The sequence below is a fragment of the Opisthorchis viverrini genome (assembly GCF_000715545.1).
Source record: "Opisthorchis viverrini unplaced genomic scaffold opera_v5_13, whole genome shotgun sequence".
Taxonomy (NCBI): domain Eukaryota; kingdom Metazoa; phylum Platyhelminthes; class Trematoda; order Opisthorchiida; family Opisthorchiidae; genus Opisthorchis; species Opisthorchis viverrini.
In genome coordinates, this window is record NW_008751669.1 from 1642782 (window position 1) to 1656801 (window position 14020).

Below are 14020 nucleotides of genomic sequence, written 5' to 3' on the forward strand. Positions count from 1 at the left end.
AAACATTAGGCAACTTCGGTCTTTTTAAGGAATCGTCCGTATCATCGAAGAAAGGTAGCATGCAATTCCACAGTTGTAAGCTTTATAAAGAGCTTTGCTCCACAGATAGAGAGCTTTGATGCCATGGTGGATCAGTGACTGACAGCCAAATGTTGATTAGTCACGACAATCATTTCAGTCATGGCTTAAACTCCAACTCAAGGTCATGAATGCCTTCCACTAGCTGACATATCTCCATTTTGCTTAAGGTTGCAGGTTTTAATACTCTCCTCTGAATGATCGTCCCAAGGCAAACCAACAGTCAAAACAGAAAACATTTAGTTTTCCCATAATCTGTATTTCAGGAGTGAATCATCACCTAAAATACGGTATGATTAGCTGTTGCCTGTCGTAAGCTCATTGGAAATGAGGAGTGGATATATGTTAACCATCAGAACCTTCTAAATCATCAAAAGAAACTAGTATTTTTTCTGATTTCCAACAAAGTTCCCCAACTACCATATAGTCTAGCCAAAAGACATCCGGGATTTGGACCCTTCGTTCCTCCTCTGGAAGTAGTTCAACATAAAGCTCGAAACGAAACGAAACTTCGCGAAAAGTGTCTCGCGAACTAGTAAGGTGTCACATCTGTGAAAATCAGATATGTTAATATGTAATGATGTCATAAATACGCTAGTTCGGTCATTTCATCCAAGAAAGTATATACCCTCTGGAAAGGGGATTTTCAGAAAGGACCAGTATTAAACTCAGTCATGCATTTTTAAGGGAACAGACCTTTAAACGAGGTCACGTTTGACCAGTTTCTTTGACCTGTTCCTCCAGATCAATAGAATTTAGCCGGATGAACTCTCTACAAGACCACATCAAAATGGGTACACTCAATACGTACTCACTTTCGTAATAAGTCTAATCATTGGGAATTAACTGATAGCCACCAAAAGTGAACTCATTTTCTCATAGCCTCTATGAAGGTGGGACTGTAGTACTCATGCTCATTTCATGCGGAACTCACATGATACGAGCCCAAAGAACTAAGAAAATCGAGCAAAAATGGTCTTAGATATGGAAGGTTTCCCTCTCCGAGAGTCCACTGATGAAACCAATGCATATGTTGATTCCATTAGACGCCAAGCACTAATAAACCATGTTCTATGTATGCGTGGATGGGTTTACATGGATGTGCACACTACGGGTATGCACAATTGGATGCATCAGGACAGGCGGCATAATTGAACGTAATAAACCACTATTCGGGAGTAGTATGACATGGGCACTTGTACGTTTTGTAAATACAGCTGGGAATTGCACTCAGGGCGTGGTCTGCAATGTATCCAACTCTTTTCAAAACAAATTTACTCCTCTTCCACATATTTCCTCACAGCTTCCTTTCTGCCGGTGAACTGTCCCAAAAGAGAATAAGTACAAAAGTTAAGAAATTACATGAATGGATGAATCGCCTTAATCTACCAGGCCAGTCACAAAATTGGCAATGGAGTAGGTTTTTAGCTGCGTATCTTTACATCTACTGCGGTGTAAATTGCTCACTTCCGTTTGAATGCATAACCACTTTGCTGTAACTTGTTGAGGTACTTACGTTTACGACAACCTCGAATGAAGCTGCCATTCTTTACGTTCTTTGCTTGCGTTACAACTTGATTGTTAATCGATCCTTTACCTATACGCTTACGCCGATCGAGTGTGAATACACGCAACCACTTTAACATTTGTTTATTCCGACATTTATGAAGAAAGTTGCTCGATTAGGAACAAGGGACGCTGGAAATGATGGTATAAAGCCAATTAAATCATAGCTCAATGCTCAAAACATATGTGATCAGCTGAGCAAACGTGAATGAACTTAGACAATGCATTGAAGTCCGCTCTAGCAGGCAATTTTAAAATCACCCGAAAGTTGAAAATTGCAATTTCGTTTTATCGCTTTTGAAACGGATATATTATGCAACTTTGTGCAAACTCTGATGCGAAATCAAGAAGTTACTACTGTATTAAGTTGACCACAGTAGAAAGAAAACCATTTCATTCGAGTCTGTCTTGTTCCCTTGAGTTTCCTGATGTATTGATAACGTGCGTGGTCATAACAGTAATTAGAAACTGTAGAAGGTTTCCGCAGACATTATAATGTTTCTCGATAAATATGATGCAAACAATTGCTTTTAATATTTATAAATGAAAGGATTTTGGTAGTCGCATCTTAAAATTTTACACAGATTTCTCTGTTTAGGTAGTATTTGTCTAGAACCAGTTTGCGTTAGTTAGTTAGGTTATGTGCTTTAGTGTCCCTTGTGCACATTCATCTAAAAATTGAATATTAAATCGCCTGTCCAACAAACTCCCGTCATAGTACTACTCTGTTTTAATTGCTGTAAATATAATAGCTGAATTAGCTATTCACCTCTATATCAAGAAATTCGCGCCACATATCCAAGTAAATCCACATGCAGACGGTTCCATTTTGGTAGAATCACTGATTTGTATGAAGAGTACAGAGCATATATTGGACCAGAATATGCTGTACCAGTGTTTTGTCTCACAGAATCACAAGAAGGGCCTTTTACTACTAGTCTATTACTGACGAGAATAATGATAAGGACGTTGAAGACGGGAAAAAATGAGGATGACTAGAATGGACTTGGTGAATTTGAGGATGACGTCCGGGTTCATGATATCAAGAACGGTGGTTCTGATTACTCTAGTATTGATAAGCAGTTGATCTAACATTTCAGTTTTAAATCATTGGACGCATGGTAGCGTCTAGGGGATCTTGATGAGAACCCTCGCATTATTCAAAGCATATAAAGGGCCTTCCAGCCTTCCAGCCACTTGGTTGTTGACATTTCAGGACATCATATAGCCTTGGGTTGATCTATGCGCACAAGGTCTTCAAATCTGTGCCACCTGTAGAAGAATGCGTCATTAGTTTTGGACGGGACTTCTTTCCAGGAAGTTCTGCGCGCTATTTTCAGTTAAGCATTACAACTGTCAAAGTTCAGGAAACTCCTGTTTTAGGTCATCGATCATTGGTAAGAAATAATCCCCCAGGTAATTTTAAGAACTAAGGTCACAGGGTCTGTCCTTTGGTTCACTATGGATTGTGGATTTATAGAACTAGGGATGAGTGATACATTCAAGCAAAGTAAAAAATAAAGTAGTGTTTGTGAGCATGTGAGATTTACTGGCCTGAATACCCACCAATTTAGTAAGCCTTGTCGTGAAGACAAACTCTATTCAGTTGTCGATTTAATTTAAATAAAGGCTTGTGAGGCGCACCTAGTAGCTTAATTAATGGTTCGGTTTACCGGAATTCGACGAGACAGAAAACGTCAGAGTTCCTCTGTTTGACTTAAACGTAAATGGAAATCAACCGTTTGTTTTGCCGATAGGCAACAAAATTTGCTCTGAAACTGACTTAATCTAAAAACACGTGATCCCCACAGACAAACGAATCAAGGCGATCTAGGTCAAAACTAAATCTGTTCCCACCAGTTTCCCTTTCAAAACAAATTTAGCCCCAGACGATCTGACTCAAAGACTGCGTCGCGTAGTTTGGCAAGTCCTTCCAGCACCTTGGCTTGAATTGTGGTTTACAATTATTCGGTTGATGGTTTTTCAACTATAAGATGAAAGTGCCCGTTCAGAGCATGGCAGTCTATCCTGACTTTGCAAAGCGGAAGAAATCTTCATGCCAGCTATGCGGTTGTGCAAGATAATCGAGCAGCTTAAAAACCGAAACGGTGAAGCTTACGATGGGTGTAGTTGTCGCTTATTTCAGTGACAATCATCGTTTGAGTTACCTAAAAATTTGGAGAATATTGATCCAAGCCCTGTGGTCTAAGAAGATCCGTTCAATATTATTGTAATGCAACAGCTGAGGCTTACGCAAATCGAGTCTGTGCACTCAGAACAATGATTGCACCCACCCATGGATTTCGTGATCAACAAACTTCACTTTTATCCAATAAGGCCAGTAGTTCGCGATGTAAAAAGTTTCCTTTTTCTTATTCGTAGACTGTAGTGCACATTAGTTTTTCCTGTATGCTTCGTTCGTTTTTATCCTCAGAATCCATACGCCTGTATGAATCATAAGAAGAGGTCTTGAAATTGTAATGTTCATTATCTTGAAGCGTGAATTTGCCGGTGAATGTCGCGCATTATTATTATAACAATGTCACTCACGCCCACTTCCAGTTTCGTATTATTCCGCTAAATTTAAGGACTGATAGTCATTGGTTGGTAAGATTAGCTGAATTGAAGCAAGGTTTAGTCGGCACAGTAGATTTTCTTAAATAATTCCACTAGATTGCATGCCAGGCGTTTCAAGTTGGGGTCCGATTGGATCCGGAGCACGAAACGAACGGGTCATGTTTATCATGATGGGTGCTGGTCATCTGTTTATGTCACGACTCGAAATAAACAGTTTCATCCGAGTATTCATTCTGTGAGCTTCCAGACTTTGGGCTTCCAATAGTGACAGACGTAATGAAATGACCTAATGGTGCCAGTCACTTGGTACATTCTGTTTACTTCGTAATTCACCCCTATTCAGATAACCACTCGCTAGTTTTGCCCCGCAAGGGTGCGTCAAGGCGTTTCAGAGCTGTGGTATGCATCAAACATTTATATATTGCAGTATTTATGGTAAACTGCAACCAACCTTCCAGAGGAATGCTGTAAACGAGGAGTTATCCGATAGCCTGTTGCCCACTGGCATTTTTCTGAATAATAAAACTTTTTCAAGATGGTCAGTGTGTCCCTCTGATGCACACAGGTGACTTCCTTGTTACTTTCCGTGCCATCTTATGGCATAATTTTTGGGTATCAAATGAAACACTTAGTGTTTCCTGCTCATGAATTCATGAGTGGCTCTCCTTAACATCTATCATTTGAACATTCATAAATTATTGTTGTCACGCGGTCCGTTGCCTTTTTCTTTGTTATTCCAAGAGGTCCATAATTGTTCTACGCTTTTTTTGCCTCTTCTAGTGTCAGTGTTGTTCTTTAGGTGCCTGAGAGTCTTGTAGTGCTTCCTGATGATATATCTACATCTCATGGGGTAATAGGTTGTCCATCATTGTTTGAATTTATTGGGAAACAAGAATGATTGGGAGCACTCTTTTGAACCTACAAGGTGGTTTTTAGCTAAAACCGTTCGACAGTTTACCATAGGGGGGGAGAAATAACCAACCTAATAACCTATTATCATTCCATCTGCCACTTGGACGCCACCTGTTATGGGAATGAGGACAGTGCATCCGAACATCTTCACAGTCTACCATAGTCCTTTGAGGAACAGGTCGAGGCGAGCTTCATCTCCGATAACGGGATGGTCAGTTTTATGCAGTGAAATGAATTTTGGAGTGAAGCGCCTGAGTGGATCAAAACATCGATATCAACTAACATGGGCGCATAAACTGTACTGTGCCCATACTTTTATGGTATGGTTAAATGATAATTATCGTTGTGTATATAGCCGTCTATGTATGACCGAAATACTTGGTCAAAGAAAAACGTAGGGTACGTCGGGTCTATGGTAATTTTAACAAATCTTAACTACTTAACTATGACAGTTTTTCATTAACGTAGGATTGAAATCTTAACTGCAAAACTTTTAAAATTGTCAAAAATGCCCAGATACTCCGGGTAAAGCCCCGTATCCAATATGTGGATAGTTCCTGCACAACGTGGATGAAACAGCGCATCTAAGCTGATTTTCTGTACCCTTATTTAAAAAGCTTCACGTTAATTTCCATCGGGTATGAAGAAGCAAACGCGGGTAATCTGACAGGCCAAAAAACATGATCTCAGCCATCTGATGAAGTGACGGAAACACGTAACTGACGTCCTGAACCTGCTGTTTTAGGTCCGAAGTACGTCACCAGTGCTGTACTGATCGTTCACATTTACATCATTCTTCCCTTTGGTGTGGATTCACCAGAATAATTTCGCCAGAACAGGAGGACGACTGTTCAAACAGGAATGATGTGAATTTCAACGATAAACATCTGACAAACCCTACAACATTCTGTGATGATCCTCTGGTGTTAAAGCGGGTTGAGTTAAACTCACCAGCATCCATCGATGCCAGTAGAGCCACTGGCGAGCAGCTTGATAAAAACCACTGAGCCTCCGTACGGTGTGAATACTTCTCAGGGTGCAGCTCCGTGACGTTCGGTTTTCTGCGACAGGACTACCAGAAGCGCGCGATGTTATGCATAGCTTTCTAGTAGCAATATCTTTGAACAAAGCAAATCTACCTTTCGCAGAATAGACAGGTAAGATGTAACTTGCGTAGAAATCCTGAAAATCTGATCACCAAAGGTGTGACCGTGAATCCTCGGCAGACCAATAGTGGGATAGATAGATTTGCAAACAATCAAGGCCTATTTTGATGAATATTTCACATCAAAATTTCTTAATATCTATGAAAATAACATACTATCAGACAGGCAGAGGGCATGTCAACTGAAAACGGTTAGTTACTCTCATTTGCTCCTGTCTGATGTTAGCTGAAGCAGCTAAATACTGGTTTTGGTAATACACTGGAATATTGCTACCGCTGGTGTACTTACTGGCAATCGGTTGAAACGACCGGGTTAAAAGGTCTGCCGATATTACCTTGGCTTGCAAACGATTCGTCGCCAATCGGGTGGACATCATCCTTGCTGCCAACAGACCAACAGCCAGCTACCAATATACTGACGCTTCGTATCCCAAGTTGATGTCGCCCACATTCCAGACGACAGCGTGTGTCCAAGAAGAATATGCTTGTCATTATGCCGAAGAATGTAGTATACTGAGATGTGCCGCACAAACACGCAACACTATAGCTTGCATGCAGACTTGTTTTCATTGATTTCACATTATTTGGGCAACCATACGCGTATCGACGCTATAGCAGGATCCAACATATTACCTTTCCATTGTAATCCCACAATCTATTGAAGAGGGGATGGAGAAAAACCGAAGGGGACATTAAATAGCTTTATATATATACATATATTTTCTCACATATATATTGTTTGTGAGCTATCGTATTGTACTCATTTATATGGAACGCAGTCGACATTCCTCTCAGAGATAACGTCTTTTAGTGAAGTGAATACAACATCTGCATTGATGAGAATGGTATTTGGTCACCTTGTGAAACATATCTGAGCAAACCTCACTTGCTTGGAGATTCAAAGATGGTAGTATTTCGGACATTTTTACTGTCCTTACTACTGTAAGACAGCAAAACCTGGACACCATACAGTTGAAAAGATCTGATTCTTTGTGTATTTCATTTGCAATGTCTGATTCGGATAAAAATGGCAGACCCAGTCCGAAGCCGTATTTTGGACGGAAAAGGTTGGTGGAGTCAAACGCAGTCAACTTCCATTTCGAATCATATGAGGACCCACCGCTTGTCACAACGACCTAGATTATGACCATCTAAACAGCCGTAATAAGGTTTTAGACACAAATCTTCGGAAAGCTAGATGGTCTGGAAGAAGTTGAGTTCCACCAGGTGGCAACTTGATCATGTGTGCAGGCCTCGGTATGACGGTTTATGAGCCACCAATTTAACCGACTGCCCACCTGTTTGAAGTAAACAGCTGGTAATCTATCATACTGTTTCGTTTTGCAATCTAAAGTTTTTTAATATTGTCATCCTATGAACGGAAACATCTCACTACCACCTTGACGGTGCGCTGAATGCCGGGAATAGTTTTGCAGTTTTTAACATAGAGAAACATGAAACTAGAAAGAACTGACAGATAGAGGTCGTATGAGTATTCAGCCCCATATTCACAGGTTAATGCTACAACTCGACTAATGGACTTGGGCCCATAAAATTCTGTGCATGGTCAAATGGTACATTCTTGGTGATTATTTTTTGAGTGATATATGAATATTGTGAACCCATACACATAACTTCGTCTAACTCAACTAATGTTTTGTTTTGTTTTGTTTGATACAGAAAATTTTAGTGGTAAAACCTGTCTTTATTTTCCAGCTGGACTTCACACAGCGTAACAAAATTTCGACAATTCCTGGCTTCATGTTGTGTAAATACCCGAAACTGTTAAGGCTGTCTGCTCTTTTCGACATGTAGCTCACACAAACCATTGAGTAGTTTGTGGAATGCTCAGTCAAGGATTCTGTAGGCTTGTTGAATGTCCGCATCTTTATCGTTTTCGTGCGCATTTTTTTGATGAAAGTAACGGGTATACCACAAGGTTTTAGATCCGATGGGTAAAAAAATCACAAAGCAGCTAGTTTACCCAGTAATAAGCTGCCACAATACACGAAAATTCAGTAGAGATATACGGGTAACATTGATCGGATGAGAAGAAAAACACTATGGCAATATGCACTGACAAACGGGAGGCACAAGAACACAGTTAAGTCCCAATGGAGTTTTCGTCCTCTAAGTGAATTCTGCCTCTGTCGAAAAGCCAGTGAGCACCGTGCTGCTGTTTCATTCTCACTGGACACCATCAGCACTGCGCTTTGCACAGTCTAAAGAGTTGTATCCATTCTTCGACCTTTCAGCCAGTAGTAAAAGACTGAAGTGTTCAGCTGCGAGCGATTGACCGTTAGCGTGAATAACTTGTGAATATATGGGATATAGCGCCATATTTAATCCACCGAATCCACATCACCTAACCATATGCTGACTGGTTTCAGGAGAGGATGGTTCGTACACTTCGTGGATTATTCAATGTAGTGAACTCCATCAGATCTTATGACATGGAACATCTGACATTCGATGTCTGATAATGCTGGAATCGTATAAATTCACTTCTTTAAGATGCCGGTTCTAACCGACCGCTAGTGGAGTTACCTAAATCTGTTAAAAACCAATGGAACTTTGGTCTACTCAGTAGTAAGGCTACAAGTACCCGGAAAATAACTGGCTGGTTATTTTCCAATTATGCAGCTGACTGTTTTTAATTCTATTTAAGCTGACTGCATCGTCTAGTTTCACCGTTTCCCTTTGCTGTCAGGACTACGATAGACTTCTGTGATTCATCTTAAATATCAGTAATATGTAGTTTTAATAAAGTGGCTCACGAAACTACATTCGTCCAAAACCTCGTCAGCATCCGTAAACATTGACCTAAGCACAGTTTGTGAAAACGGTGCTTTTTCAATCCTAAAGTAGCCATGTAAGCATGTGATCCGCCAAGGTCACAACAAAACGATGATAAGGCAAACAAATGCTCAGCTTTCAAAAACCTGTCCAGTCAGTTACAATCATTCTCACCAGAAATGACAGCAGTGTAGACATGAGGCCTCACGGTTTCACTGTCCCATACATGTGTAAAATAAGCCTAGACAGATTTAATCTGATGCATTTTTATCAAGATTTCTCTTACCCCATAAACGTTTCCTCGTGTCCAGGTGAGTATAAGCGTTGCATTATTTGGTCTCAACTGGTCATCCGGTACACTGTATTGCTGCCTATCTGCCACCCCTAGTCTGAAATACGTGAACTAGCTCAACTAAACTTATGAATAGTCATTCAGTCAACTCACTGTGCAATTTTCCGTAGAGATGAATTAATGTCCCAGTCGCAAAATCACCTGACCGAATTACAACCATTATAATATCTTCAGGAATCCCAACAAGATTGAGGTTGAAAATTAAACATGACTATGTTGCAATCTGCTCGGGAAGTCCTCTTTTCTGCTGTTGGGTTAACATAACTGCGGCAGTTTTTATATGCCCGCTGTCCGTGTTGTAATTCCTGAAACATACTGTAGTCTTTTATAAACCATATTCAGGGAATGTCACCCCTAAGGCTCTAATTTCTTTTCCCGACCAGAAATTAAAATGTTTCTTGTAGCTCATTTCTGTCACAGTCAATCAACTTTCTCTGTTAAATAACGTTTTAGGCTCAGACTGACGTGAGTTTGTATCCACTGCTACCGTACTTCGTAGATCACGCAATTGGTCCATCACTCACGGTGTGTGTGGCCATCGGTTTCATACACCATTTACTAATGATTGATGGGAAAAAGCGAATAAAATTTTTTGAGTTTAACATCCTTTCACGTACTTACACAAGACGAAGCTGCAGGTCATGTTGAAATTTCTTCCGGATTTTCAAAGTGAGTTCACGTTTACGCCAATAGCTGTGTTCAGTATATCCCTTTTAAGATTTATTTTTAAAAAGAATCACTCTAGCATTTAATGCATATCTCGTCTCGTAACTGTAGCCAACCTATGTTGAGGGGCCAGGAAGTACTAGACAGCTGTTCTATTCTTATATGGAATTATTAGGAGTGTCTATCTAACAAAAATTCAGGTAATTTCGTACTCACGAAATCCCGACTTGTAGTTTGAGCACTCAATCATTCGGCCACAAGCGGCTGATTAGACAAAGTATAGCGTCACCCATCTTTATAATATCCTAGCTACCCCTCAGCAATCAGGTGAGTTTGTGTGTGTAACTCAACAGCTTTTCAAAAACAAATTCCTCATCTCAAATTGGTCGGTTCGAAACCGCTAACCATTCAATCGTCATGCTCTGCTCACTCTTAATAATGCCAGCTTTTCCAGGATGAAACCGAAAATTTGGTTCACTTTTCTGTCTTGGAAAACGGATTCAGTAGAGCGGGCAGTTAAACGATTTCGAAAAGCACTTAGTCCAAAATTCCTGAGTCTATTTCCCTTCACGCAGTATGTTAGGCTCATGAGTATGATTTTCACACAAATTCCGGCTACGAACAGTTGGGCAAGTTAGATCGATTCGCAAAATTACTGAACCACAGTGTAAGGCATGCTTCGCGCCCTCAGAGAGTATGATTTTCACACAAATTCCGGCTACCAACAGTTGGGCAAGTTAGATCGATTCGCCAGATTACTGAACCACAGCGTAAGGCATGCTTGGCGCCCTCAGGGCAACTGGCTTATCCAGATTTGCAAGGCTGCTGTTGAATGTAAAAGTTTCAAATATTTAAAATATATCTTATGAGACCGCTAATTACTGGATTTGTCATCAGCACATAATTAACTTACTGGATACATAACTTTTCGGACACTAGTACAAAATTTATCGTATCTAGTGGGAAAGTCATTGGTTGTTATTCATCAGTAATCTATGGCCGGGCTCTATAATTCGTGGATATTTGCTCCCATCCATCACTATACATCCGTGACTGCCGTCCAGGCTGTCTATTTGTTCATCCCTACTGTTCATAGAAGTTGCCATTATGTGCCTTAAGATTTTCATGTCTTCAACAGCGAAAAACAGACACACTGGAAAGAAACTCTCATCTGGTTACTTAGGCAGCATGAATCAAGTCATGAACATGTCAAAGTAGTGTTCTTTCTAACGTGAGGCAAAATGGAGGAAGATTATCGCTAACAGTGTCCTTGAAATGCACACAAGTTCTCCGCATTGTTCACTAATGTATAATCTAATATCAAAGTACAGATTGGAAGATATATCCCAATTATCAAGAACCTGTTAACTCGTTATTTAGGACCCCCGAAAATTTGATTTTGCTCTTCAGTGCACAGCCAGCGGCAACTCTGATTTTTTCGTCTTTGGCTGAAGCGCTTAGTCTGGGGTTTTTAACTTGAGTTTAAGTCAATCGGAGCTTTACGCAGTTATCGCTACAAATAAGCTCTATACTAAGATGACGAAGATTCATCCAATATTCTTCGGTTGGATGCATTAAACACTGTATTTTTATGGCGAAAGAATGAGTCATATGCTGTCCAAAACGTCGCTAATAACACTCGATTAATGCTCTTGAAGTACCAGTGGTTGCTTAATTACTGCATGGTCCAATTTTGTGGTCTTACGCTCTTTCTCCACCTTCTCAGAAAGTACCGTGATCCCTTGAATATTCTGTATGTCCCAAATCAAAAGTAATCTCAAACAAGGTAGGCCACAGCGGCTCATGCTGAAAATCTAAGCCGAACAGAAATACAGTGCAATTCCGAAGACTTTTGCATACTTATTATGCCGCACTGCTGAACCGATATACTGTACTGCCTATGTTTCCCATAAATACATCTAGCACGCTATTGTCCAAAGGAACGATAATTCTGCGGCATAACTTACACTATCAACAGGCTTGAGGAACATTATTCAATACGCTGTTTTCGAGAAGCAGCATCATTAATCCTATCTAAAAACAGTTTATCAAGCCTACGTGTCACTGACCAAAACCACTCTGCCATTCTTTTCGAGTGAATTTCTTTGGCTTCTGGCACACACTGCTACCGGCAAAATTATCCGCATTTTTTCATTTAATGCCAGAATTTCAGCCGGATGACAATTTCATGTACGTCAGACCTGTGTGTGCCACGTAGTCAGGTGGTCATCTAGTCTAGTGTGGTTTTGTTGCCCAAATCAAACCGTTCGCTTTTGTGCTCAGTTTGCAAGTCACTGTTGCAGGAGCACATGCAACGTAAAAAAACGCGTAGTTTGGGTAATGCGGTGTCAGACTTGAAACCTGGTAATAATATGTTCCGTTGCGTTTTTAATAAAGGGTGCTTTCTGGCAGTTTGGCTCAGATTTGCGAAAGATGGCGGCGGATGGTAATTAGACCACAGAAAATGCGATGGTGTAGTGGTGACCCCTACGGTTACTGGTGCACTTCAGACAATGAATGCATTTGGGAATGAGAATCTTGGTGGAACTCAGTCAACCTTCATTTCTGCGTTCCTGAACTAAAAGTTTGCAGAGGCTCATTTGTTGACCCATCATATGAGGCATCGATAACCTTGATCATTTCGGATAACGAATCATCCAAAGGTCTGAGGGTTGCGGAGAGAGCGGCCCTATTATTCTTTCTGACTGAGTGAGGACGCAGCAATAGGAGAAGTAGGCAGATAAATAAACGCCCGTTGGTAATACCACAACTAAAATTTGATCTGGAATTCGGAGCAGTCCTTCGAAAGACTGACTCGTCCCCTATATGCGAGATCCATCAAGTTAATGGATTGTTTACTCAACATTCATACGCACCATCCATCAGTTTAACTGAGATTAAATGGAATAGGGTCGCCGTCCGTTGTACATCCAAGTTTCTTCTCACTCCTTCGATTGTGCAGTTCACCAAGACATTTTTTCATCCCTATCCTGTTAACAATTTACTGCCTAACTTCTTGTCATGCTTGCATGTACCGGGGTAGTTTGGAGCATCTACGACATTTTCACATGGAGATCCATATCGTATGTGTGGGATCCTCTGGTCGACAAACACACTTTTCAGATTGATTTAGTGTGAATTTTAGAGCCTCTAATGATTTTGGATGCACATTTGAAAGGCTGAAATAAGTTAATTGACGAGAAGATGCTCGATGCCTTTAAGAATTGTTGACTAAAATCATTTGGAATTAACAGTTAGACTAGTTTGTTGGTAGCCATTTCTGAAGGGACCCAATGGCTCCGCACGACTTTTCCGCTGTACAGAACCAGGTTAGTGATGACTGTTTGAGATGTGTTCGGTTTGATTCTAGCCGCAAGCCCCAAATGCGTAGCACGTACCCCTTAGTTATAAGCGAGTGTGTTCAGTATTCAAGCTAACAAAAATATAGTGGTTTGGGTGCATGTTGTTGAGGTTATCACCGTTTATAAGTCTTTCCTGATCACAACCACTGAAACGTTCTCAGTGGCATAGTTCGTCCATGCACACAATCAAACATCCGAAATGGTCCCGTCTGGAGAACTGAAATCTCAGAGTTACATCATTCCTGTGAATGGGTTCTAATCAACTTGTATGGGGTTGGAAACCTACCGGGCCCAACCTAACTTTGATGGCGCAGATTTAGTACACTTCTTCAGTGTTCTACGCACAACCGCAAGAACAGATTCTCCAGCGTTTCCAGAAGTGATCAAACTGCAAGGGATATACCAAGATGAGGATCGACATTATGCGAGAACAACTTCACCAGAAGTAATGAGGTGAGATTTTTGCCTCCTGCGTATATTGTGGGGATCCAAAATGGGCCTATTGCTGCGCAGTTTGCTTTGGTATACAAGACAAGCGTAACATAA